This window comes from Jaculus jaculus, chromosome 9, assembly GCF_020740685.1.
Source record: "Jaculus jaculus isolate mJacJac1 chromosome 9, mJacJac1.mat.Y.cur, whole genome shotgun sequence".
Taxonomy (NCBI): domain Eukaryota; kingdom Metazoa; phylum Chordata; class Mammalia; order Rodentia; family Dipodidae; genus Jaculus; species Jaculus jaculus.
The window spans coordinates 119,982,537-120,006,144 of NC_059110.1; the positions used below are offsets into that span (position 1 = coordinate 119,982,537).

The following is a 23,608-nucleotide window of genomic DNA, read 5'->3' on the forward strand; positions in this document are numbered from 1 at the left end:
AATAAAATCTAAACCAGCACACAAGAGAGCTGCCAACTGGAGGATTTTAAGCACCTTTTGTACCCTCCAGGCTACTTGTTCTCCTGTGTGGGCTCAGGGAGGGGTGAGGGGCCTGCTGAGCAGAACTTCACAAAAACACCCGGGATAGTTGGAGGCAGGAGCGCCTCAAGTCACCGCTGCAGGAATTTGAACAATGCCACATAAATTTTCTCCAACCATGAGTCCATATGGTCCCAGCACCATAGCTGCTCATCTAGGAAACTCAGAAAGCAAAGGGAACTGGAGGGAAGGCTGGGAGCCAGGTACCGCGGACTGAATGCGGGTGACATTCATTCATGAAAGTCCTAATGGGCCAAGAAACGAAGACACAACCGTCCCACACCTTCTCAGTTCCGCCTAATCACTCAAGTGGCCGCCTCGCTGGGGAGGGAAGGAGGCGGCCTGGACCACCACTGTGCGACCAGCGCTGAGGAGTGGGGGTGGCCTGGGCTGCGACATGATGTGCTGGGATATTTTTCTAGTGGGTCATTTTGCATGATCACACTGAAAATGGGTTAGTTAATAGAGACGTGTTCTTTCATTCTGAGGGTCACACAAGCAGGTCCCAGCTTAATTTCTAAAGAACAAGATGTCTGATGGGTAGATGAGAGTGGAGGTTGAAGGCTTTGGGAAGCGGGAGGCTCATGACATAAAGAGGGAAGGAAAGGGTTCGAGAATTGCCAGGCTGGGGATGAGCCTTGGCGGTTTGTGGGATGATCAAGCTGGGAGAACAATGGCTGAAGGGAAGGGGCCTGAGGGTCACCTGGGGGAGGCGGGAGCAGGGAAGGAGGGCACCTGCGTCCTCTATCCTCCCACCAGTGCCGTGCCCCTCCTGTCCCCAGAGGGGCAGTGAGTCCTTCCCTTCCCAGCACCAGCACCGCAGACCCACACCCTTGGCTGGGTGTTTGCCTCATGGGCCTGGATGGAATAGAGCTAAATCCCACGGGCTTAGGTGGACAAGTCACTTACGAGAGAAAACCAAGAAATCCACCAGCACCGCGAGCCTCCCAAACCAACAGATGGCTGCAGTTAGGGCAAACCGTGCCAAGTCTGCACTTCTCACCTAACAACGCACTCAGCCCGGACGTCCTTCCCACCTGCCCTGCCTGGTCACTTTGTGAGCTGTGTGTGGAAATGCGCAGGATCCCAAAGCTACTTTTGCCATCTTATTTTTTTTAATTATTACTTATTTGAGAGCCACAGACAGAGAGAGAAAGAGGCAGAGAGAGAGAGAGAATGCATGCACCAGGGCCTCCTACCACTGCGAATGAACTCCAGATGCATGTGCCACCTTTTTGCATCTGGCTTACCTGGGTCCTGATGAATGGAGCCTCGAACTAGAGTCCTTAGGCTTCACAGGCAAGTGTTTAACCACTAAGCCACCTCTCTGGTCCTTATTTTTTCTTTAATCTTAGAGAAAGAGAGAGAATTGGTGCACCAGGGCCTCAGCCACTGAAATTGAACTCCAGGCACTTGTGCCACCTAGTGGGCATGTGCAACCTTGTGCTTGCCTCACCTTGGTGCATCTGGCTTACATGGGATCTGGAGAGTAGAACACAGGTCCTTAGGCTTCGCAGGCAAGCGCCTTAACCACTAAGCCATCTCTCCAGCCCTTCATTTATTTTGTTTATGTATACGTGTGTATGCACCTGTGTACGTGTCTGTGCAGGTGTACCTGCAAGTGTGCACATGTGTCTGAAGGTCAGAGGACAATCTTAGGTGTCGTTCTTCAGGAATGCTGTCAAACTCTTTATGAGACAGGGTCTTTCATTGGCCTTGGGCTTGCCAGTTAGGTTAGACTCTCTGGCCAGCAAGTTTCAGGGGTCCTCCTGCCTCTGCCTCCCCAGCGCTGGGATTGTGGGCATGCCACCATGTCTGGCTTTTACATGAGTTCTAGAACTCAAGCCCAGGTCCTCGCACTTGTTAGACAAGCATTTTACCCACTGAGCCATCTCGCCAGGCTCCCGCTCTCCCCATCTCCTCATCTGGGGTGTCTTCTTGGGGAAAGCCCATCCAGTGTGCTGGGTCAAGTGCAGCTGCGCCTAGGTTCTCTGTGCTGGGGCTTGGAAGGGGGTTGCCTGGGGAACATAGGGATATTTCCACAAAGCTTTTCACAGACTTCCAGTGGTGAGCCAGCTGGGCCCTGTGGACTCCCTGTCTTCATTCTTACTTCCTACCTGCAGAGCAAAGGCCATAGTGCAGGCGCCCTGCCTCAGGGGGACTGTCCAGGGCAGGCATGATGCTAGACTGGACCTCAGCTTACTCGGCTGGGAAGTGGGCATGTAGGAGAAGGCCCTCCCCTCCTGGTTGTCATGAGTCTGCATGAGGCATGTCAGCACAGAACAAACAACCGCGCCGTCTGCTCCCTGTGGCGATGTGGATAGAGGTAAAGACAGTTATTTTTCCAGATCTCAAGGAGGTGATCAAATCCAGCTACCTTTCATCCCAGGAGCACTTCATTCCAGCTTCTTTCCACTTAAGTTTCTAAACCCACACACAAGGGCTTTGGGGCAGCAGAAATGACTGGGAGTGTAATGGAGACAACAGTGTAACACTGTGCGTGCTGCTGAAAATTGGCTGAGGTGACAATTGCCACCTATAGTTGTGTGTGTGTGTGTGTTATCACAATCAAAAACTGCTGTGTACACAGAAAATTCTGAGGCATGACTAAAATAAACAAAGAAAATCTAAGTTTAAACATCAAAGTACACTGTACACATGAATGCTTACAGGTGCATGCGCACACACACACGCACGCACACATACACACATGCACACCTTTTGTTTCTGAGCTCTCAAGACTAGAGGGGTCACACAGGCGTGAGGCTCCCAGCCCCCATGAATCAATCTGGGACCTCAGGCAAGAACCCTGAGTTCTCTGACCCCATGTCTCTAGGCGGCAATGTAATTAAGCACATGGTCCCTCAACTCGTAATTGTTTCCTGATGGTGGAAGCTACTGGAAGTGCACAAAGGCTGCTTCCAGATCGTGTATGTGGTGGAATCTGGGATTGGCATCCTTTGCTATAAGGCTATTAAAATGAACTGCATAAGATGATCACATATAGGGACACCAAGGTTGGGACCAAACATGCCTTCAGCCATCTACATCCATGAACCCCCTGGGGATGGATCCGGGGTGGGGCTGAAGGAAGAAAGGAGAAAGTAAAAAGGTGGGCATTCCAGAAGCATAACTGGGGGCGGGCAGGGGATGGGGCTGAGGTTGGAAGTCTGGATGGCAGGTCTCCCATTCTGCTTTCCTTCATGTTGGCCAGTTAAATGACCCCTTGACTCCCAGCCCAGCTGGAGAGGCAGCAGCTGCTGACTCCCTTGGGCAGGCTCCCTCCTCCCTGGCCATCCCTCCCCTCCCCATCAGCAGATAGCACCCAGCACCAACATGCATAAGGGCCACACTGATTGTAATTCTCTCTGCTTTCTTTCTCTTTTCTTAGAGAGCCCAGAGTGCCTCGGGGAAAATTGGCGGAATAAAAGGTATAAAGACTTTCTCTTTTCTTCCTGAATGGTTTTTGACAGATATGAGCCTGTTGAACATCTTTGGAGCTGCTGGTAGTGAACGTCAGGAATTGCTGGGTTTTCCCACTTGCCGGAGGGAGGCCGGGGCGGGGGGGGGGGTGGGTTCGGTATTTCCTCTCATGCCCCAGTGGACAGGTCCAACAGTGCTGGGAACGGAGGACTGGGAGGCGGGGGGGGGGGGGGTGGGAGGGGGGAGGCAGTGGCACAGAGGAGCCAAAGGGACTGGACAGAGACCTACGGTGCATGTTCTCTGGCAGCATGAGTTCCTTCCTTGTCCCATCCCCCTTCTGCACTGTCCACCCCCCATGATACTATCACCCCCTCCGAGCTGGTCACCTGTGGGGTCAGAGAACTCAGGGTTCTTGCCTGAAGTCCCAGAGTAATTCATAGGGGCTGGAAACCTCAGATCTGTGTGACCCCTCTAGTCTTGAGAGCTCAGAAACAAATTGTGTGTGTGTGTGTGTGTGTGTGTGTGTGTGTGGTCACCCATCCTCTGGGCAGCCAGTTCTTAAGACCCCCAAAGGAATCCCTGGGCTCTCTGATCCAGAGTGGTCACCTGTCCTCTATGGCCAGCTCTCCTGGGGGTGGGCACTATGGAAACCTGCTCAGTTCCCAGCTGATGGGAGCCTGTCAGCTTGGTAGGTAGAAATTCCTCCAGCTTCCCCCTCCACCACTCTCCCACAGCTCGCCTCCTCTGTGGATTCGCTTGGAGAGCTTTACTTTGGGGGATTATGAAGCAAAGAATGCAGATTTGTTGGAAACAGAGTTAGAAAATGTGGATGTGCATTATTTTTGTAGCCCTTTTCCTGGGAGGCTCCTGCGCAGGATCAGCTCAGGTCTCAGCTGGTTTTACTGCTGTTCCAGAGCACATGTAAGATACACGTGAACTTGCTGGCCCACAGTTTTCCAGACTGGACCCTCCAACATGAAGGTGTTGGCATCCAGGGAGGGTTTCCTTGCTGTGCCATTGCTGTTTTGTGGTACAGAACGGAGACGGAAAATTTCTTGGGCTCAAGCTTTTTGTTAACCCCAGGAGAAGATTGATGTGATGGAAACTTTGAAACATCAGGAAAGCCTGGCAGGATCTTGAGCAAAATAGAGGGAAGCCTCACCCTGAGGAAGGGGAGCAAGAAGACTTGGGGGGCCATTTAGGAAGGAGAAGGGGAGAGTAGCACTGTGTAGGAAGTGGAGTTTGAGCACCTGCCACTCAAGGTGACTTGAGCCTGCATGACAGGGGCCATTCCTTTCCTGGGGCTGGATTGTGTGGTCGGTTCTCACGGTTCTTGGGAGTCCCTATAGAAACTCCCTCAGGGAAATGAAGACTGCACTCCCACATCCCCACCCAGGGCCACAGAGAGTGGCCAAGAGGAGGTCTCGTTCCTCATCCAGGCCCTGGAACTATAAGGCTCCGTCAGTTTTCTTTACAGTAGATCAAGGTGATTGTGGTCTGGAGCACACCTGTGGGGAAGTGAACAGGAGAGAGAGGCGGCTTCCTTGAAATCTTAATAATCACATGGTGAACGGGGAGAGAGCAAGAGGAGCCTGACTCACCTTCTTATAAGGGCGCCAATCCCCCCATGAGGGTGGAGTTTCTGTGGTCTAATAGCCTTTTAATACCGTCACTGCGGCAATTAAATTTCCATGTGGGTTTCAGAGGACTTTCCAATGTTGCAGGTGGTGTGGTGAGGATTGAGAAGTTTTCTGAGAATTGGAAATGAGAGGTGGACCCGGCAGGGTTAAGGACTGTCAGGCAAACTCAGGGTGCTGTCCTCTATGTTATGCTTGCCTGCACCTGCCTTTAGGAGTGCGATCTGCCCCTTGGCAGGGAGCTGCTGGGGGAAGACGGCTCTCATAAGGTCAGAGGCTGTCTGTGGAGAGGATGGCTCAAGTCCCACTCACTAGCTTTCCATCGGGTCAGGGACAGACAGCTGGAGTCCAACGAGTCCTCCTCATGTGATCTCGGGTTTCCCACAGCGGGCAGTGCGTGATGGGGGTCCCACTGAGTGTGAATGAGAAGACCTCATGTCCGTAAGTGACAGCCACAGTTCTCCATGACAGGAGACAAGGGCACAGCTGGCATTTGCATGCTGTCATCTAGTCCCCTTCTCCATGAGAAGGGTGGCACCCTTCTTGATACGCCATCTTGGGAACGTGAGTCTCTCCCTCTACAGAGGTGAGTCCATTTGTAAGGTGGAGAATCTTTCCATGTTCTAAGTAACTAGACTGTGCTCCGTCGGTTCCAGAATTGGGTTTTGGGACATTTATTTATTTTATTTTTGTTTCAAGGTAGAGTCTTGCTCTAGTCCAGGCTAACCTGGAATTCATGATGTCATCTCAGGGTGGCCTTGAAATCACGGTGATCCTCCTACCTCTGCCTCCCTAGTGTTGGGATTGAAGGCATGTGCCACCAGGGCCAACAATGTTATCTTTTAATATTTTTTGAGAGAGAGAAAGAGAACGAGTGAGAGAGAAGTGGCATACCAGGGCCTCCAGCCATGGCAGTTGAACTCCAGATGCATGCACTACCTTGTGCCCACGTGCAACCTTGTATGATTGCGTCCCTCATGTGCCTGGCTTATGTGAGACCTGGAGAGTTGAACTTGGGTCCTTAGGCTTCGCAGGCAAGTGCCTTAACCTCAAAGTCATCTCTCCAGCCTGACGTTTATTTTTTGATACAACTTTAGTGAAGTATATACATGCCATAAACATGCATGAAGCATACAAACATGGAGAGCTTTGACACACTCTTGCACCCAAGACAGCAGCACCACCATGAAGACAAAGGTTTACCCATCATCCTCTAGAATTCTCTCCCTCCGTAACCTCTTCTTCCTGTGCACCATCAGTCCCATCTTCCCAGAGTGCTCCTGGTCACTGTATATGATTTGTTTTTTTCTAGAGGTTTGTATAAATGGGTTCACATATTTAGTATTCTTTTCCAGCTGGCCTCATTCACTGGGTGTGCTCATTTTGAGGCTCACCTGCATTGTGGATAAGATCATTCACTCTCAGTGGTTGCTTCATGCTGTGTGTCACAGTGTGTTTAGCCATTCCTCCCTGAGGGACCTTTGGGAGGCTTCTACCTTGGAAACTAATACAAATAGATCTTCCATAGACATCCATGCATAGGTCCTCATGTAGACACATACTTTCTTTTCTAAGGAATAAAATACTAAGGAGTGGACCGTCTGGACCCTCTGGTGAGCATAGGCTGAAGCTCACATTTCTGTCAGCCACTGTGAGAACTGTTTCTCTTCTCCCCATCAACCTTTGATAGTTCTGTTCATTTTAGCCATTCTGCTTGGTATGTCATGAGAATCAGCATTCCCCTAGTAACTAGTGTGATGGTTGATCCCCATTGTCAACTCAACAGGATGTAGAGTCACCTAGGAAACAAGTCTCTGAGTACGTCTGTGAGGGCATTTCTCGATTAGGTTACCTGAGGTGGGAAGAGTCATGTTAAGTAAGTGTGGGCAGCACCTCCACGGACTTGGATAACCAGCCTGAATAAAAGTGAGAAAGTAAGATTACCACCAGCATTCCTCTCCCTCTGCTTCCTGACTCCGACACAAGGTGATCAGCTGCCTCCTGTTCCTGCCACCATGCCTCCCCCGCCGTGATGGACTGTACCCTCTGGAGCTGTGAGCCAGAGTAACCCCTTCTTCCCTTGAGCTGTTGCTTGTCAGTTGTTTGGCCACAGCAACAAGGAAAGAAACTGAGACACCTAGCGGATGACTCGAATCTCTTCCTGATGTCCCTAATCTTCTTTGCTGGAACTTCCTCTACTCAAATCTTTGCCTGTGTTTAAAAAAACAAAAAACAAAAAACTATTATCTACAAGGAAAAGGGAGAGAAGAGAGTGTGAGTATGTCGGATCCTGTCACTGCAAACGAACTCCAGATGCATGCACCACTTTGTGCATCTTGCTTTGCGTGGGTTTTGGGGAATCGAACCTGGACTATCAGGCTCTGTAAGCAAGCACCTTTAACCATGAACCCTCTCTCCAGCCCCTTTGCCTGGTGTTCAGTTAAGTTGCTTATTTGCTTATTGTTGAGTTTGGGGAGGTCTTTATATAGTCAGGACATAAATTCTCCATCACATGTATGCTTTGCAAAATATTTTCTTCAAATTTATCTTTTGGTTCTCACCACAATGTCTTTTGCAAAGGAGAACTTTTTAATCATGACAAAGTCCAGATTATCATCTTATTCATTTTATTCTTCACAGTGCATGTTTTTGATATATCTCTAAGGAATGTCGGTCTGAACCAAGCTCACAAAGCTGTTTCTCCCTAAGCTTTCTTCCCACTGATTAGAAATTCGGTGTTTTATGTTTCAGTCTATGATTTATCTTGAGTTGGCATTTGTGTGTGCTGTGAGGGATGGAATGGAGCTTGCCTTCCTGTGTGTGGGTCACAGTGGTCTCACGGTTGCTTACTAAAGATGATTGCTTTTGAGGGCTGGAGAGATGGCTTAGTGGTTAAGGCACATGCCTGCAAAGCCTAAAGACCCGGTTTGATTCTCCAGGTCCCAAATAAGCCAGATGCATGTGGTGGCGCATGCGTCTTGAGCTCATTTGCAGTGGCTGGAGGCCCTGGTGCACCCATTCTCTCTCTCTCTCTCCATTTCTCTCTCTCTCTCTCTCTCTCTCTCTCTCCCCCTCCCTCTTCCTCTCTAATAAATAAAAAAAAATTTACAGATGATTGCTTTTTCTTCACTGAATTGCCGCCTTTATGGCCTTATCAAAAATAACTTATCACAGACTGGGTAGATGGCTCAGTTGTTAAAGGCACTTGCTTGCAAAGCCTGCTGGCCTGGGTTTGATTCCCCAGTACCCATGTAAAGCCAGATGCACAAAGTGGTACATGCATGGAGTTTGTTTGCAGGGGTAAGAGGTCCTGGTGCACCCATACACTCTCTCTCTCTCTCTCTCTCTCTCTCTCTCTCTCTCTCTCTCTCTCTGCTTGCAAGTAAATAAATAATGTATTTTAAAAGCTTCAGATATTGTGATCTTTAAATTAAAAAAAATATGTATTGGTTACCATGCTGAAGAGATGGCTTCGCAGTTAAGGTGCTGCCTGTGAAGCCTAAAGTCCCATGTTGGACTCTCCAGATCCCACATAAGCCAGATGCACAGAAAAAAAATATATATGCATATATATATATTTCAGATACCTGGCTGGGAAGATAGCTCAGTCAAGAAAGTGCTTCCCACACAAGTATGAGGACCTGAATTTGATCACAGTATCCATATTTTAAAAAATGATAACAGGGCTGGGGAGATGGCTTAGCAGTTAAAATGCTTGCCTACAAAGCCAAAGGACTCAGGTTTGATTCCCCAGGACCCACATAAGCCAAATGCACAAGGTGGCGCATGCATCTGGAGTTTGTTTGCAGTAGCTGGAGACCCTGGTGTGTCCATTCTCTCTCTCTTCTCTCTTTCTGTCTGCCTCTCCCTATCTCTCTCAAATAATAAACAAATATAAAAATATTTTTAAACAATAACAAGCTTCATGTGGCTGGGGGTTGGCTTAGTGGTTAAGCGCTTGCCTGTGAAGACCCTGGTTCGAGAGGCTCGATTCCCCAGGACTCACATTAGCCAGATGCACAAGGGGGCACGTGTGTCTGGAGTTTGTTTGCAGTGGCTGGAGGCCCTGGCATACCCATTCTCTCCCTTTCTCTCTCTCTCTCTGTATCTTTCTCTGTCTGTCACTCTCAAATAAAAATAAGCAAATGATAATAACCTAGCTGGACATGGTGGCATGTGCTGACTTGGAGACAGGTGGATCCCTGGGGCTTGCTGGCCAGCCAGTCTGGTTGGATTGGTGAGCGCCAGGCCATTGAAAACCCTGGTCTCAAAGAAAAGGTGGATGGTAGATGTAAGGTGTAACACCCAATGTTTTGTCTTCTGACCCACCCCCAACACATATTTGCACGTGCCATTGCACACGCACACACACACACATTTAAAAATTTCATACCACATTCATGTGAGCCTCCCTCTGGACTTGATATTCTGTCCACTGACCTACCCATCTCTACAGGTGGGGCAGCCCACTGCCCTGATCCCTACGGGGTTCCAGGAACCCCTGAAATCACATCAACTCCTCCCAAGTTGAACTGACACTGGGCTTGGTGGCACATGCCTGTCATCGCAGCCAGCGATCAGGGGACACTGAGGCAGGAGAATAATAAAGTTAGTAAGATGCCATCTCAAAACAACAAATAAAGAGTATATTGCCTACATTTCTGTGTGAATTTTACAACCAGTATATGAATTTTAAAAAGATGTGACTTTTTTTTTTTAATTGCTGGCTGGGATTTTGAGCAGGATTGTGTCAAATCTATAGGCCCCTGGGGAGATGGCTGGCACGCTAACACTGGGGAGTCTGCTGGCTCATAAACGGGGTCTGTGCACCTGTGTGTTTAGGAATTTTTCAGTTTCTCTCATCAACAGTGTACAGTTTTTAGTGGATAGATTGGCCATATCTTCTGTCAGGATTATTCCTCAGCATTTCATATTTAATTTTTTTTATTTGTACACACGCATGTGCACTCACACACAGATGTTCCAGGGCCTCTTGCTGCTGCAAATTTAGCTTCATGTAGGTGGCTTGGGAATTGAACCCAGGCTAGGAGGCTTTGCAAGCAAGCACCTTTAACTGCTGAGCCATCTTCCGAGCTTCAGCATTTCATATCTTAATGCTGTTTTACATAGCATTTTTCTTTTTGATTTCTGCGTGTGGCTAGTGCAGAGAGATAAAATAGATTTTTGTTCTTGGTATTGATCTCGTATCCCACAGCCCTGCTGGTTTTGCCCACTGCTTCTCTTAGCCCTTTTTGGAGGTTCTCTCAGATTTTCTGCATAACTGGTCTATTGCCTATGATACCCTGTCCTCCTTCCTGTCCAGTGCCAGCTTCCTCTGCTTCTTTGGTTACCGTCAGCACAGTGCTAAAGAGAAGTGGAGAGTACTGGCATTCTCACATTGTTCCTGGCCTCAAGGTCTTGCCATTAGGTGCAATGTTAGCTGTAAATTTTGTGTAGACTCCCTTCTAGTCCTTGCTCCCACATAGTGCTGCTTTGCTGAAGGCATTGATGAAAACAGAGCATTTTGAATCCTTTTCCTGTGCCTATTGAAATGATCGTGTGCCTTTTTTTATTCTTTTTGGCTTAGTTTGATAAATTACACTGGTCAGTTTTCAAACTTTGATCTCACATAAGTTTAAGCTGTCACTTTTTTTCCCCTTGATTTTCTTCTCTGACATATGTATGTATGTATGTATATACTTGGGCATTTTCTTTCTTTCTTTTCACTGTGGGTGGCGTGGTAGGGGTGAGGTGGTGCCCCGTGTGCTCACCTGCGATGGCGGGCACTTGGAATGTTGGTGTCCTGCTCTCTTACTTCTGCGCCCAGTCTTGTTTAGAGGCTGAGTCTTTCTACATGTTCAGATGCTCCCTTGAGGGATTAGAGCTACAAGCACATGGGGCTGTGCCTGGTTGTTTCTATAGGATCTCAGAGCCCACCCCTCAGGCCCTCATGCTGTGCAGGAAGCATACTTAACCACGAAGCATCTCTCCAGCCCTTGAGTAGTTTTCAGTTACTCCATCTTTAAGTTTTTCCATTTTACCTCTATCCTTATCAGCTGTGGCTCTCTGCTATTATTCTGATGAATGCTTACACACACACACATGTCTGTCTTCCAGTATCTAAATCCATTCCACATAAGGCATAAGTACCCTACAAGAGAATGTCTTCCTTTCTCCCCACCCGGCTTTCTTATGCTGTTCATGCATATGACTGACATATGTTGGAAACTCAATAATGTAATGTTATTACCCTTTTCATATGTGGTAAGTTATATTCTAAAAGGATATCAGTAAGAGTCATGTGATTTCCCCATGAAGTCACATTCCAAGTGGTCTTAGTGTCAACCCATGCTTCCCTCTGTCGCTACCACCACTACACCTGAAGGACTTCCTGTGGCCTTCCATCATGCAAGGCTCCTAGGGATAAAGCCTTTTGCATGAACGTCTTTATTCCAGCTCTGGAAGGCTATGTTAGCTGGGTATAGAACTCGAGGCTTACCTTTGTTCTGGGAGCAGATAGGGCACTAGGCAGTGGCTTGACCCTTGAAGTCCTTTCTCTTCAGGTTGACAGGTAGCCCAGGGCTGTCTCTTCTTTCTCTGGCCCCTCCTAATATAAGGGGGAGGGCACACATGCTCCAGGAGGTGATGTCCTCTACCTGTCAGCTGACTGGCGAGGACATAACCACCCCCAACAGCCTCTGGGCCTCTCAGGTGGCTCTCACCTTGGCTGCGTGAGTTTCTTCCAATGTCTGTGTGGATTAACACATGGATGGATGCTCACTGGAGGCAGTTTCCCAGGTTCCTCCTCTGCCCAGCTCTCTCCTCCCCAGGACTCTATCCAGACTCCACCTTGCTGTCTCTGTCCCCCTACCAGCTCTGTCTCCTCAACTCAATGTTACAAGTTTGTTAGGGTCAGAGCCTGGGCAACCATGCCAAGCTAGGCTTGGCCACCTGTCCTTACAGGGAAAGTCAAGAGACAAGTAATAGTGAAAAGCAGGAAAAGGAGATTTACTCCATGTGGCCATATTGGGAAGAGGAACAAAGAGGTCTAGAGTCTCTCAACTCCATCTTTGGGAGCCTGACATGAATTTTCAACAGAGAACAAAAGGTATGAGTGAGTCAGCAGCTCCGGTCAAGGTGGGCCCTGCCCATCGCTGGCCCATCATTTCTGGGCTCCAGTCTCTTCTGCAAGAAAGTCTGACAAGTTGTCAGAACTGGGTGAAGTCTCCTCCTCGGAGGCAAGTTTCTCCTCTGTCCCAGGCTTCAGACTTTCCCTGCCTCTAGCATGAGACTCCTCAGAAAATTCTACTTCCTTGGGGTGCCTTGTTTCAGTAGTCAGATAGCCAAAAAGAGGACACAGGTGTCTCTAGAGTATTTTCCTTTCTTCCAGGATGGTTACACTGGAAGCAGGCTTCCCTTCTTGCACTCAGAGCCACCTGTGCAGTGAGCACAGGGCTTGTTAGAGAACACACATGTGCACACGTACAGAGGGACACCAAGACCTGTGCATGACTCCAGAGTGGGAGGAGTGGAGGTGCCTGAGAAGATGTACCGAGTGCTGGCAGAAGCCCTCGGGAGCCGAGAGGCACAGTCCTTGCATAGAAACCCATGCCTGTGCTTCTTGTATCTTGAGTATAATCTGTCCTCACTGATGGGGACACTGCAGCAGCAGGAGGGTCACAAGAGTGAGGAGGGAAAGGGACAGAGGGAGAGAAAGTGTGTTCAGCATCTGTCAAACACTCAGAGGTGGGGCGCTGGAGGTCAGAAGTGGAGAGCGTCAGGTTTGTGGTTTGCCATAGAGGACTGTGGTAGTTTGATTGTAAAAGCCCTCCCGTCACCTTATGTGTTTTGAATGCTTGGATTTCAGCTTGTGGTAATATGGGAAGGCTGAGAAATTTTGAGAGGTGCTGGTAATATGGGAAGGCTGTGAAGTTTTGAGAGGTGCTGGTAATATGGGAAGGCTGTGAAGTTTTGAGAGGTGCTGGTAATATGGGAAGGCTGTGAAGTTTTGAGAGGTGCTGGTAATATGGGAAGGCTGTGAAGTTTTGAGAGGTGCTGGTAATATGGGAAGGCTGTGAAGTTTTGAGAGGTGGAGCCTCATTGGAGGAGCTGTGTCGCTGGGATTTATTAATCAACCCACTGGGTTTTCCGAGCTCGTTCACCAGGACTACTTCTTTCCTGCTGCTCTGGCGATGTGAGCCAGTCTTCTTGCTCAGGACTGCCGTGTTTTCCTGCCATGATGCTTGAAGCTTGAAGCTGACGTAAGCCCTCTCTTCCCGAGCTGCTTCCTGGTCAGGTGTTTGCTTCCACAGTGAGAAAACAGCTGCTACAAAGAGCCAAAAGAGTGTCTTGGGCCAGTGTCTTATTTAACACCGAGGAGTAGCCTGGTGGGGTTTGGAGCAGGAGGAAAGGGGACTCCTGACCATCAGTAGAAGAAAAGAGTGATTTTTAAAGTCCTTCTCGGGGGAAGGGAGGGAAAGGGGAAAGATCCTGCACCGAGCTGCGTAGGGTGTCAGGGAAGAGACTGACTGGAGCCTGTAGTCGCCACATCAGATAAGCCCCCTGTTGACATCCTTTGGAGAAGTAAGACTTTGAATTTCTTTTGCTGTTGTAGATCGTTGTTGTTGTTGTTTTCCCACTGTAGGCTAGGATGATCTGTAATTCATCCTGAAACCCCAGGCTGGCCTTGAACTCACAGCAGTCCTTCTACCGCAGCCTCCTGGGTACTGGGATTAAAGGTGTGCACCACCATGCCTGACAGACTTTGACTTTCATGTTTATTTGCAGTTAACTGGTAGTGGCTGACAGTGGCTGAGAGGAAGCTGTTCTTCCTCCCAGCTCTGATGTAGAAAGGCTTAGTCAATTACCATGGCAGTTGGTAGGAATGGTAAGACCTCAGCCCTAGCCTGCGCTTTGAGGGCAGTGGAGGACAACTCAGTGACCATGCCAGGAGGTATCTTCAGAATGCCAGGCCTAGTCGGAGCATGGCTGGACACAGGGGAAGGGTTCTTGGATGCTTACGGGGAGAAGCTACCCAAATGGCCTTGCTGTCAAGCACATCACTGTGTATTTTGGGCAGTGGCCTCTCAGTCCCCAAGAAGAGTCACTGAAGAGAATGTGTCAGAGGCTATGCATCCTGTCTTCCAAACAGTCCCCACACTCACCTCAGCTGAGCCTGGCATGGCTGGAGCCTTCTCTTAATCCTTCCTCTGGGCACAGCTTGGCCAGGTGACAAGGGGCTCAGAAGCAGGATTGGAGAGTCATACCCGCTGTCCCATCTGATCCTGAAAGTCCTGTAAGCAGGCAGTCACAGTGCTGTTGTCCACATCCCCCCGAGGATACTGGGGCTCATGCCTGACCTGGGGTGTACACTGTTCCGGCTTGTTTTCCCATCAAACATGAATCTGAGTCACAGTGCTCCCGGGAAGACTGTGTGGGCTTCTCTGCTTAGGTTTCTGAGTCCAGTCACACCCGTGCCACATCCTGTCACGTGGGAGTGATTCAGGGTTGGAGTCATGGGTAGGATGAGGTCTCCACAAAGATGCAGAGGATATCCAGATCTGTGCGCCCCAACTTCAGGTCCTTCTCCAAGTTACCAAAGAACTAGAATTGAGGACTCAGAGAAGGGTGAAGTGTGAATTATGAAATTCATTTCAGGGAGAGTTATGAGGGGAAACAAAGCAGGAAATCCCGGGCTAAGAGAAGGGGGAGAGGGAAGGAAAACAAAGAAGATCCCCCCGCCAAGGGTCCAAGCAGCCCAGAGAGGTAAAAGGGCCAAAAACCGAGAAACTTGCATGCATGTTTCAGGTCCATTTATATGAATCATGTAATGGGGCAGTGCTGTGGTTCAGGAAAGAGTCATTGATCCCCAAACCCTGAGTTCATGTCTGTATTTAACTAAAGAATTGGGAAAAGGGGCTGGAGCAGTTAAGGCACTTGCCTGCAAAGCCAGAGGACCCAGGTTCAATTCCCCAGTACCCACATAAGCTAGTGCACGTGTCTGGAGCTTGTTTGCAGCATCTAGAGGCCCTGGTGTGCCCATTCTCCCCCCCCCCCCACCTCTCTCTCTCTCTCTCTCAATCTCTCTCTCTCAAATAAATAAATAAAAATATTTTCAAAAAAAAAAAAAAGAATTGGGAAAACCAGACTAAGAAGGAAAATTACTCAATTGCTACATTTACTGAGAGAAGGAGATGGAGATACCCACATGGTCTGAGAGCCATGTGACGGGCCTGGAAGAAACCTTAAGAAAGGATTTAGAGGACAGCGAGGAAAGTCTTGCATGTGGAGGGCAGGAAAGGGATAAAGCCTTGTGGGAGTAGGCTGGGGCATCTCCCTTCAGCTCAGCCTGGCTCAAGGCAAGGCTTACCAGAACCTTGAAGTTTAGGAGCCAACCAAGAGAGTTTGCCCCCCCCCCTCCCCAGTAAGGATCTATTTATAATCTTATTACGGTGGGCTTCTCCTAACAGCTCAGGTGAGCCAGAGTGAGGGCCGATAGGCCTGAGCTAGGGGCTGGCTCAGAAAGAGGCCAGCCATGATGCCAAGTTTAGGGGCTGAGCTGAACCAACCACAATGTCAGGATCAGATTTAAATTCTAGGAAAGGGGAACTCCCAGGGAGAGGTTCAGGTTGTTGATGGGAAAACAGGTCTAGGGAACTCCTTTAGTCAAGAGATAAGGAGAAGCCAGATTCTTCTTGAGTCTATTAAAGTGGAGACTGCAAGGTTGAGCCCCAAGATATTCCTGTCATTTTACTTTTGGGGTTTAGTCACCCTAACTGCCTCCGTCAGTCAGCCATCCAATTAGAATGAGCCTCACCGGCAAGCTGAGGTGCATAAGAGAGAGAGCTGATTCGTTGGTGGGCTCAAGAGGCTGACTCCGGAGGGCATCCCCCAGCTGCACTAAGTTGGGGAAAAGATGAGGAAGGAGCAGGAAGTGGCTGCTGAGCTGTCGCTCACACACACCTTCGTTGAGATGAGTCAGACACGGGCTCTAGTCCTGCTGGGGCAGTTGAGGTGGCATCCATGTTTGGGTGAGCCAGTCCCTAGCTAACTGCTCACTAGGAGAAGAAAGGCCATCTTGCTCTTAATCGGTATCAGAAGATAAACAAGGAGATCCCAGGCTTCTGGCACATTCCGGTTCTCCATCCTCTGAGAGACGCTTCTGCTGTAAGGCTGGCAGCTGTCCACCTCAGGGCACTTTTATAAGGCTTTAATGGGCTGGAAAGCATTTTGAATGATCTCGGATGTGAGCTCCTTGCTAACATATGCACCTGTGTGTCTGTACTGCGGGATCGGGTATGCCTAGAGCACGGGAAAGAGCACGGAAAGATCCCAGACACACAGGCAGCAAAGGGCCAACTCGTCACATGGCTCGTCAGAATCCACAGTCCCAGCAGCAGGCTCCAAGTACAGGGTGGGCACTGCAGCGGGGAAAGCCAGCCCCCAGCTCCCCACTTCCTCCTCTGGCGTTTCCCTTGGCTTCCGGCATGTCTCCATCTGGGAGGTCCTGTTAAGAGGAAGTAGGCAGTTAGAGTGACTGGCTCCCTGAAAGAAAGAAAAAAAAAAGGCAGGAAAGTCTGCACTAGCTAGAAATCAAAGATGACCAGACTTCGTATGTCTTGCCTAGTTCCCTAGACCTGTTTGTCCACAAACAACCTGGACCCCTCTGGGAAGGGAGGTCTGTCATAGGATTTAAGCATTATGGTTGGTCAAGTTCAGTCCCCAGACCTTGGTGTCAGGGCTAGCCTCTTCCTGAGACAGCCCCGAGCCCTAACCAACCAGCTGGATCACCGGAGCCAGAAGACAGCCCACCGCTATGAGGTCATAAATACCTTTGCCAGCGGAGGGCACGCTCTCTGAGCTGCCCAACCACTTGAGAACTTGCAGCTGTTGCTGAGTTCTCCCCCGGCTGGGCTCAAGGGAAAGTCCTGCCAGCCCTGACTCTCCACATGGGCTCTTTAGCCCCTCCAGCTCCCCACAGCTCTTTGAATTTCTTTCCTTTCCTTTCTTTCCACGCTTTCCTCAGATCCCCCCACGTGGGCTGTCTGTCCACACGGGTGCCTTTCCTTGGCTCCGTACTTCCCTAAAGAAATATAATATTTTAATAATTATCCTTTCCGGTCTTTTTATTCAATTCTTTGATTAAAATTAGAAATGGACCTAGGGTTTGGGGTTCAAGGATGTTTCTGGGCCCCAGCACCCCATCACACTGTGCTGCCGATGGGAAGAGCGGGGCTGTAACACGGGAGGCAGGATTGGAGGGTGACGGGGGTGGGGGAGCTGCATAAGAAAGCCGGTGTGATCCCCGGAGTATTAATTACAGCTGTAGTGGAACCTTGTCCAGGCACGCTCTGCTCGGGCAGAGGAATTGATCATGGTCAGGAGCAGCAGGCGGGTCACAGAGCAGGAGTGGGACACAGCTCTCAGCCCTCCTGGTGTCTCCTGCACCATTCGGGGAGGTCCACAGAGCAGAGCAGTTATTCTCATGGGTGGCTGGAAGTAGCCTTGTCTGCACTCACCATGAGCAATGTGACGGTGTATTTTAGGACCTCTCCCATGTCACCAGTTGGGGAGAGGGGAAACTAGCCCAGGGGCCTGGAACACACCGGGCCCTGCTCTCGGCTCTTCCCACCCACCCTCATCTGGACACCAGAGACGTGTGCCATCTGGGTCCCCTGACTACTGGTGGTGGTGGTGGGGGGTGTTCCTGAGCACCCGGCTTTCCCTCTCAGCCATCATACGTGCCTCACAGATGTATGCTAAAATGACAGCGAGTGTCTCTGTGAGGTAGCCTCTGCGTCCCACCCCCTCTACCCTGCAACCCGGACATGAGCAGGGCCTGTGACCCAGCCTCCGCCCACCTCACGTGCTGTCGGCAAGAACCACGGGCATGAACGTGACAGGGAGCCGGACCCTGTGCTCCGTGAGCTGGTGTTCCAACTAGGCAGGGCGCGTGAACTGTTTGACACGGGCGGGCCACCTCTATCCAGCCTGGGGGGATGGACAACAGCAGCTAAGAGAAGAGGGACAGTCTGTCAGAAATGAGGCCCAGAAGTGCACTCCCTGGCAGTGAGCTGACTGCCCCACCTCTACAGGCCCGGCCCACAGACCCTGCGGCCTTGGCCCAAACCCGCCAACAACCTTTCATCCTCCTTTATGGCGTGCCTGGCCTGGGCACTGGCTGGCACTGGGGTGCGGGAGCTGAGTGAGGGTTTGGGAGCCCTTTACCTGGCGATGTCCAGAGTACCAGGAGAGGCTATCTGCGTTTACCAAAGGACACTCAGGTTCAAAGGGGTTGAGCGCTGGTTCAAAGTCACCAGCTGCTTGGCAGCGGAGCTGGAATGCGAGTGAGGTCTACGTGTCCTGAGACACAGACTTCTTCCACCTCAGCAGGCTGATGCCCCAGATATGTCTGCTCCCTGCTGTCTTGGTCAAGGTGGGAAGGACAGCTGAAGACATTTCATCAGGCCAAGAATGCCATCCCATCCCTTCGGTGGGCGCCTGCTCTTGTGAAACCTTCCAGACAAGCAGAGGTGGTCATGAAGTCCATCGTGGACACTAGCTCTTCGTCATGTGGGCGAATGTGCTGCTGGAGCCCACAATCACCACGAAGTTTCAAGGCCCAAGTGGCCCCCCACCCAGTCCCTGTCCTCTCATGGTGCTCAGGTCTCTCGCAGAAAGGCCAGACTTCTCAAAAGTAACTCTCCCCTGGAGCACCTCAGATGTCTTTCTCTGACCCCTACCATGGCGCCCACGGCTCCAGTCATGCACGCATTCTGAGTGACCAGACACCTATTCACCATGGGGCCGTGGCCAGGGCCACTCTGCAGACCACCCTGCACAGTCTCAGGGCTCCTTCCATGCCTCAAACAATTGTCGCAGGTTTTCTTACCTCTGGGTCCTTGTCTCTCAACCATGAAAAATTAGGCACACAGGCAATGAGGAGTGAGGAAAGCAAAGGGATTTTTTTCTTTTCTTTCTTTCTTTCTTTCTTCCTTCCTTCCTTCCTTCCTTTCTTTCTTTTTGAGAAAACAGAAAGCTCAGAATGTCAGGGAAAGCTTGAGATTTTGGCCAGCATCCAAAGAAGAAACAGGAAGGAGAAAAGGGAAGGTTACATTTTTGAATCAGAACTCAGAAAATGGACTGGCTCAGCAGCAGATATGTGCAGGCAACTACATGGGTGGAGGACTTCTGGGAGCATAGTGTCTTACTTCATTAAGGGGTGACTGCTCCCCCCACCTCCTTAGCCTGTCTTCAAGGAAGGGGTGGTCTCTTGACCACGTGATTGACAGGTTCACTTAGATTAACTCTTAAGAGAAGGTACAATACTATGTCATTGTAACCTTGTTTTGGGTACCTTAGATCATCATGTCACCCGAGTCCAGAGACTAAACATGAACTTTGTTCCTCTTACCAGGAGTAAGTAACTCTTCCCTTAATGGGCCTTGGTCCCTCCATCGTCCTCCTTTTCATATGGTATTTAAAATCCTACGGAGGAGCAACTGTGATGTCCCCCCTTTGAATGTTACCAGGAAACAGGAGGCTGGAACGTCCATCCTCGTGACCTCCAAGCCTGCTGAGTCCTGAAGGTCAGCTCCCAATCAGGCCTACCCTGACCCCTGTCCCCTTCCCCCACGACCCCTCCCCCGAACACTGACGTGAGAAGCATATGGAGCTGAGCAGCTGCTCTCCCCACAGTGTCCAGGCCACAGGGTGAGCACAGGAGGGCAGGGATTGCCTCCCCCCTTCCAAAGCACACCCCAGGGACATGGGTCCCCTCTGGGCCCGACCTCCTCCAGGCTGCACCAACCCCAAGACCACTACAGTCTGTGACCAAGCCTTCGACATAGAAGCCTGCCAGAACATTCCAGATCCAAACGTAACATTCCACCCCGTCCCCAAAGGCTCATGTCCAAGGTGAGAGGGGTTCTCTGAGCGCTGCGCCTCTGTAAGATCTAAAACACGTTCTGAGCTTCCAGCACACAGCAGCTCAGAGTTGAACAGCCCAATCTTCCAGAAAGAAGGGAAGGGCATGGAATGAAGGATGGGACCAAAGTAAAACTGAAACCCAGAAGGGCAAATACTCAATCCTTCAGCCCTGTGTCTGGCATGGGGAGCCCCTGGTGATTCTCTGAGACCCTGCCCCTGCCCTCCCAGGTCCCTTCCTGTTCCCCAGCCCCGCCTCTGTCCCCCAAAGCCCCTTCACTTCCCCATGAAGCTCATCCTGTTTCTGCCGTCTGCACTCCCGCTCTGTGACACGAGAGATATTTTCTTCATTTCTGGGGTTTGCTGGCTCCCCGTCCCATGCGGAGTACCCTGTAAAGGACTGGGTCCCCATCCAGGACAGTGCCAACCTGCGGCCTGCAGCTGGTGCACAACAAGTGCCCGTGAGCTAAGGTGTGCAGAAGAGGCGTGGGGAGCTCGGGCTCCACCCGGATGCCCTCCCCTGCTGCTTGCATCTCCTCTGCCAACAGACACATCCACTGCAGAGCTCTCCAGGCTCCGTCTGGAGCTTTAGATCCCAGACTGTGCACTCAGCAAAACCGGTGAGGAGCTAGTGGAGGCAGGGACGTCTGGACACACCCGCCCTCTCGAATGCGTCCAGGGATGGAGCAGGGGAAGGCACAGGACACCGGGTGGCTGGCAGCATGGGGTGACTAGGCAAGTGCGCAGCACCATTAGCGATGCCTGGGAGGGGACTGGAGACTGAGAGCACCTGGCTTTTCAAAGAAGGAAGGCCCCCAGGCCGCGCTTTGGGGGGGTGCTCTCTCTGAGCGCCGCACTGCGGCGAGGCAGGGTGCTCTGTCCACATGGAGGCTCTTGGGGCGTCTCAGGGGATGTGCTGCAAGGCTCTGCTCTCAGTCCTACCCTGGGCACAGATTTGTGTCAGTGATGGGTAAATATTTCATAAGCGTGATAGGAGCACAGAAGAAACTTCAAAAAGTAAAAACAGGTGTCAGAACTTTCTCATGGAGTCCAGAAACACTGCTTGGACAGGAAGATGTAGGGCTGTCACGGATGGGGAGTTAAGGGGAGGAGATAACCTGTCCCCCCCCCACACCCAGTGGAGCACAGTTGGCGTGTTCACGGTGTGAGAATGAGGTGAGGCCACTGTCACCCGAAGTGAAAGTGGCTGCTGCAGGGGCTGGCTTTATTTGGATGGCGAAAGTGGAGTGCATGCCTGGATTACCCCATAGGGGTGTCTCTGGATGGGGTGAGAGAGTCACTTCAGAGGGCCAGCTGAGGGCCTGGAGGTATCTCCCAGACAAGGGGACAAGTGGGGTGGCAGCTCACATGCGCTCCAGGGGCAGTGGCCTTCAGGTCCGGAGCAGTGTGTCCACAGCAGGGCAGAGCTCGGGAGCCCTGGAGGCTGCGGAAGAGGAAGGCGGCTTCAGGCACATGGCCTCCGACGCAGAGCTGAGATCAATGGGGCATGAATGCAGGGATGAGGGGATGACAGCCACCCTGCGGGGATAGAGACGCCTGAACATCCCTCCAGGGACCTCGGCTGGGGCAGGGGGCTGCACTGGAATTCCTGTGTCTTGGGAGAGGAGGGGCCTGCGTGAGGGCAAGTCATGGCTCAGCGGCTGCTGTATGGAATGGCTGGGGAAGGGCGAATCTGCCGGCCACTTTAAATCCGGAGGCAGACAGAGCTGGCAGGGTGCACGGGCTGCGTCCCCCCTCTGTCCCTGCTCGCTGCTGAGGTGCATCCTCCTGCCCACGTTCCTCTCCGGCTGCTGAATTATTAAGAGTGTTCTGTTCTTTATTGCTGCGCTGGAGGAGCACGGCCACACAGCAGCTGAGCGGGGGAGCGCGCATGACAGGCCTTGAGCTTCCCTCCCCAGAGAGCCCCCCCAAAAGAAGGGGCGCCCCCAGCTATCCCTTTCCCTCCCTATCATTATTTATTCATAGCTGCCAGACTTCTGGCCGAGGGCTCTATGTCCTCCCCTGCTTTCATGCCACCAGCCTGGAAAGCTGTGGATGGAATTGGTGGCAATTGGCTTGGCCTGGTCCAAGGGCAGGATCTGGCCTCCATGCTACAGTCCTAGGAGGACCCTCTAGTCACTGGTCAGGGCAGGTGTGGAAGTGGTCTTCCTCCATGGGGGGATCGCCCCAACGTATATGCCACATTGGTGCTCATATGTAGACGTGTGCATGAAACGGCGCGTGAATGCACAAGGGACCAGCATCTTTACACATGTACATGCATGCATGTGCTCTGCGTGTGTGGGCGGGCGCGCAGGTGTGCACGATGGCGTGTGCAGGGGCTGTGTGTGTGCAGAAACTGCATTTGCAGGTGTGAAGGAAGCTTTGTGTGTGCAAAAGAGATTTGGTGAGTGTGCAGGAAGCTGTATGCAGGGGCTGCGTGTGTGCAGGGGCTGCATGTGTGCAAGTGCTGAGCTCACGTGGATGAGCACGGAGCCATTTGCAGTCAAGTCCCTGGATATCACACGTGCACGCAAAGTGAAGATCTTTAGAAAAGACTGAAACTCGGACTGGAGGGATGGCTTAGCAGTTAAGCCACTTGTCTACAAAGCCAAAGGACCCAGGTTCAATTTCCCAGGACTCACATAAAGCCAGATGCACAAGGTGCCCCATGCGTCTGGAGTTAATTTGCAGTGGCTAGAGGCCCTGGCACGTCCATTCTCTCCCTATCTGCCTCTCTTTCAAATAAATTAATAAAATGTATTTTTTTAAGCCAGGCATGGTGGCACACGCCTTTAATCCCACTTGGGGGGCAGAGGTAGGAGAATCACCATGAGTTCAAGGCCACCCTGAGACTATATAGTTAATTCTAGGTCAGCCTGAGCCAGAATGAGACCCTGCCACAAAAAACCAAAAAAAAAAAAAATGTAATTTTTAAACAGAATTATAAAAAGACTGAAACTCACCCTGCAAGATGTCCCAACCCCTCCTGCAAGGGAATTCTTCTAGAGGGTGATGGTGAGCGCGCCTGTAGTGCAGTAGTGGTTGTGGGAGATGAGCAGCTGTTCTGGAAGCTGTCCACCCTCTTGACAGTCCTTAGGGGTGGCAAGAAAGGGAAGCAGCTCAAATGCTCAGAGGCATCGCATGTGAGGCCCATGAGTGCGGCCCCTCCGGACCGGAGCCTCGTCTCAGACCCGGAACACACGAGCAGTGCTTCCTCCATGCCATGAGGAGCTCCCTCGCACCACCCACCCTGGAAGGCAGCCTGATCAGGGCTGTCTCCAACAGGCGTGGGCATCCGTGGAACTGTCTGGGCCTGATGCCCAGCTCCACAGGGCTTTGTGGACATGCCCAAGAGGAAACACAGCCAGGAACCAGCCTGAGGATTGTGTCCCTGGAGCATGACTGAGGCTCGACATGGATCCAGGGGGCAATGCCCACTTGTACCAGTTTCCGTCTCTAGAGTTTCCACTGTGAAATGGTGCAGGGCACCTGGTCCTTCCTCAGTGCCCCCAGGAAGTAGA

The 23,608-nt window shown here is 51.1% G+C and overlaps 1 protein-coding gene across 2 annotated transcripts in view; it reads left to right on the plus strand.

The window, feature by feature from the left end:
- Rbfox3 (RNA binding fox-1 homolog 3) overlaps positions 1–23,608 on the plus strand; it is a 477,131-nt gene that overhangs the window by 314,315 nt on the left and 139,208 nt on the right. Inside the window, exon 4 of one of the 2 annotated variants that reach the window (XM_045159685.1) lies at positions 3,491–3,530. The exons of the other annotated variant lie outside the window; for it this stretch is intronic. The gene's annotated coding sequence lies outside the window, so the exon portion shown is untranslated. The remainder of the gene's footprint in view (positions 1–3,490; positions 3,531–23,608) is intronic. 2 annotated transcript variants of the gene reach the window in all.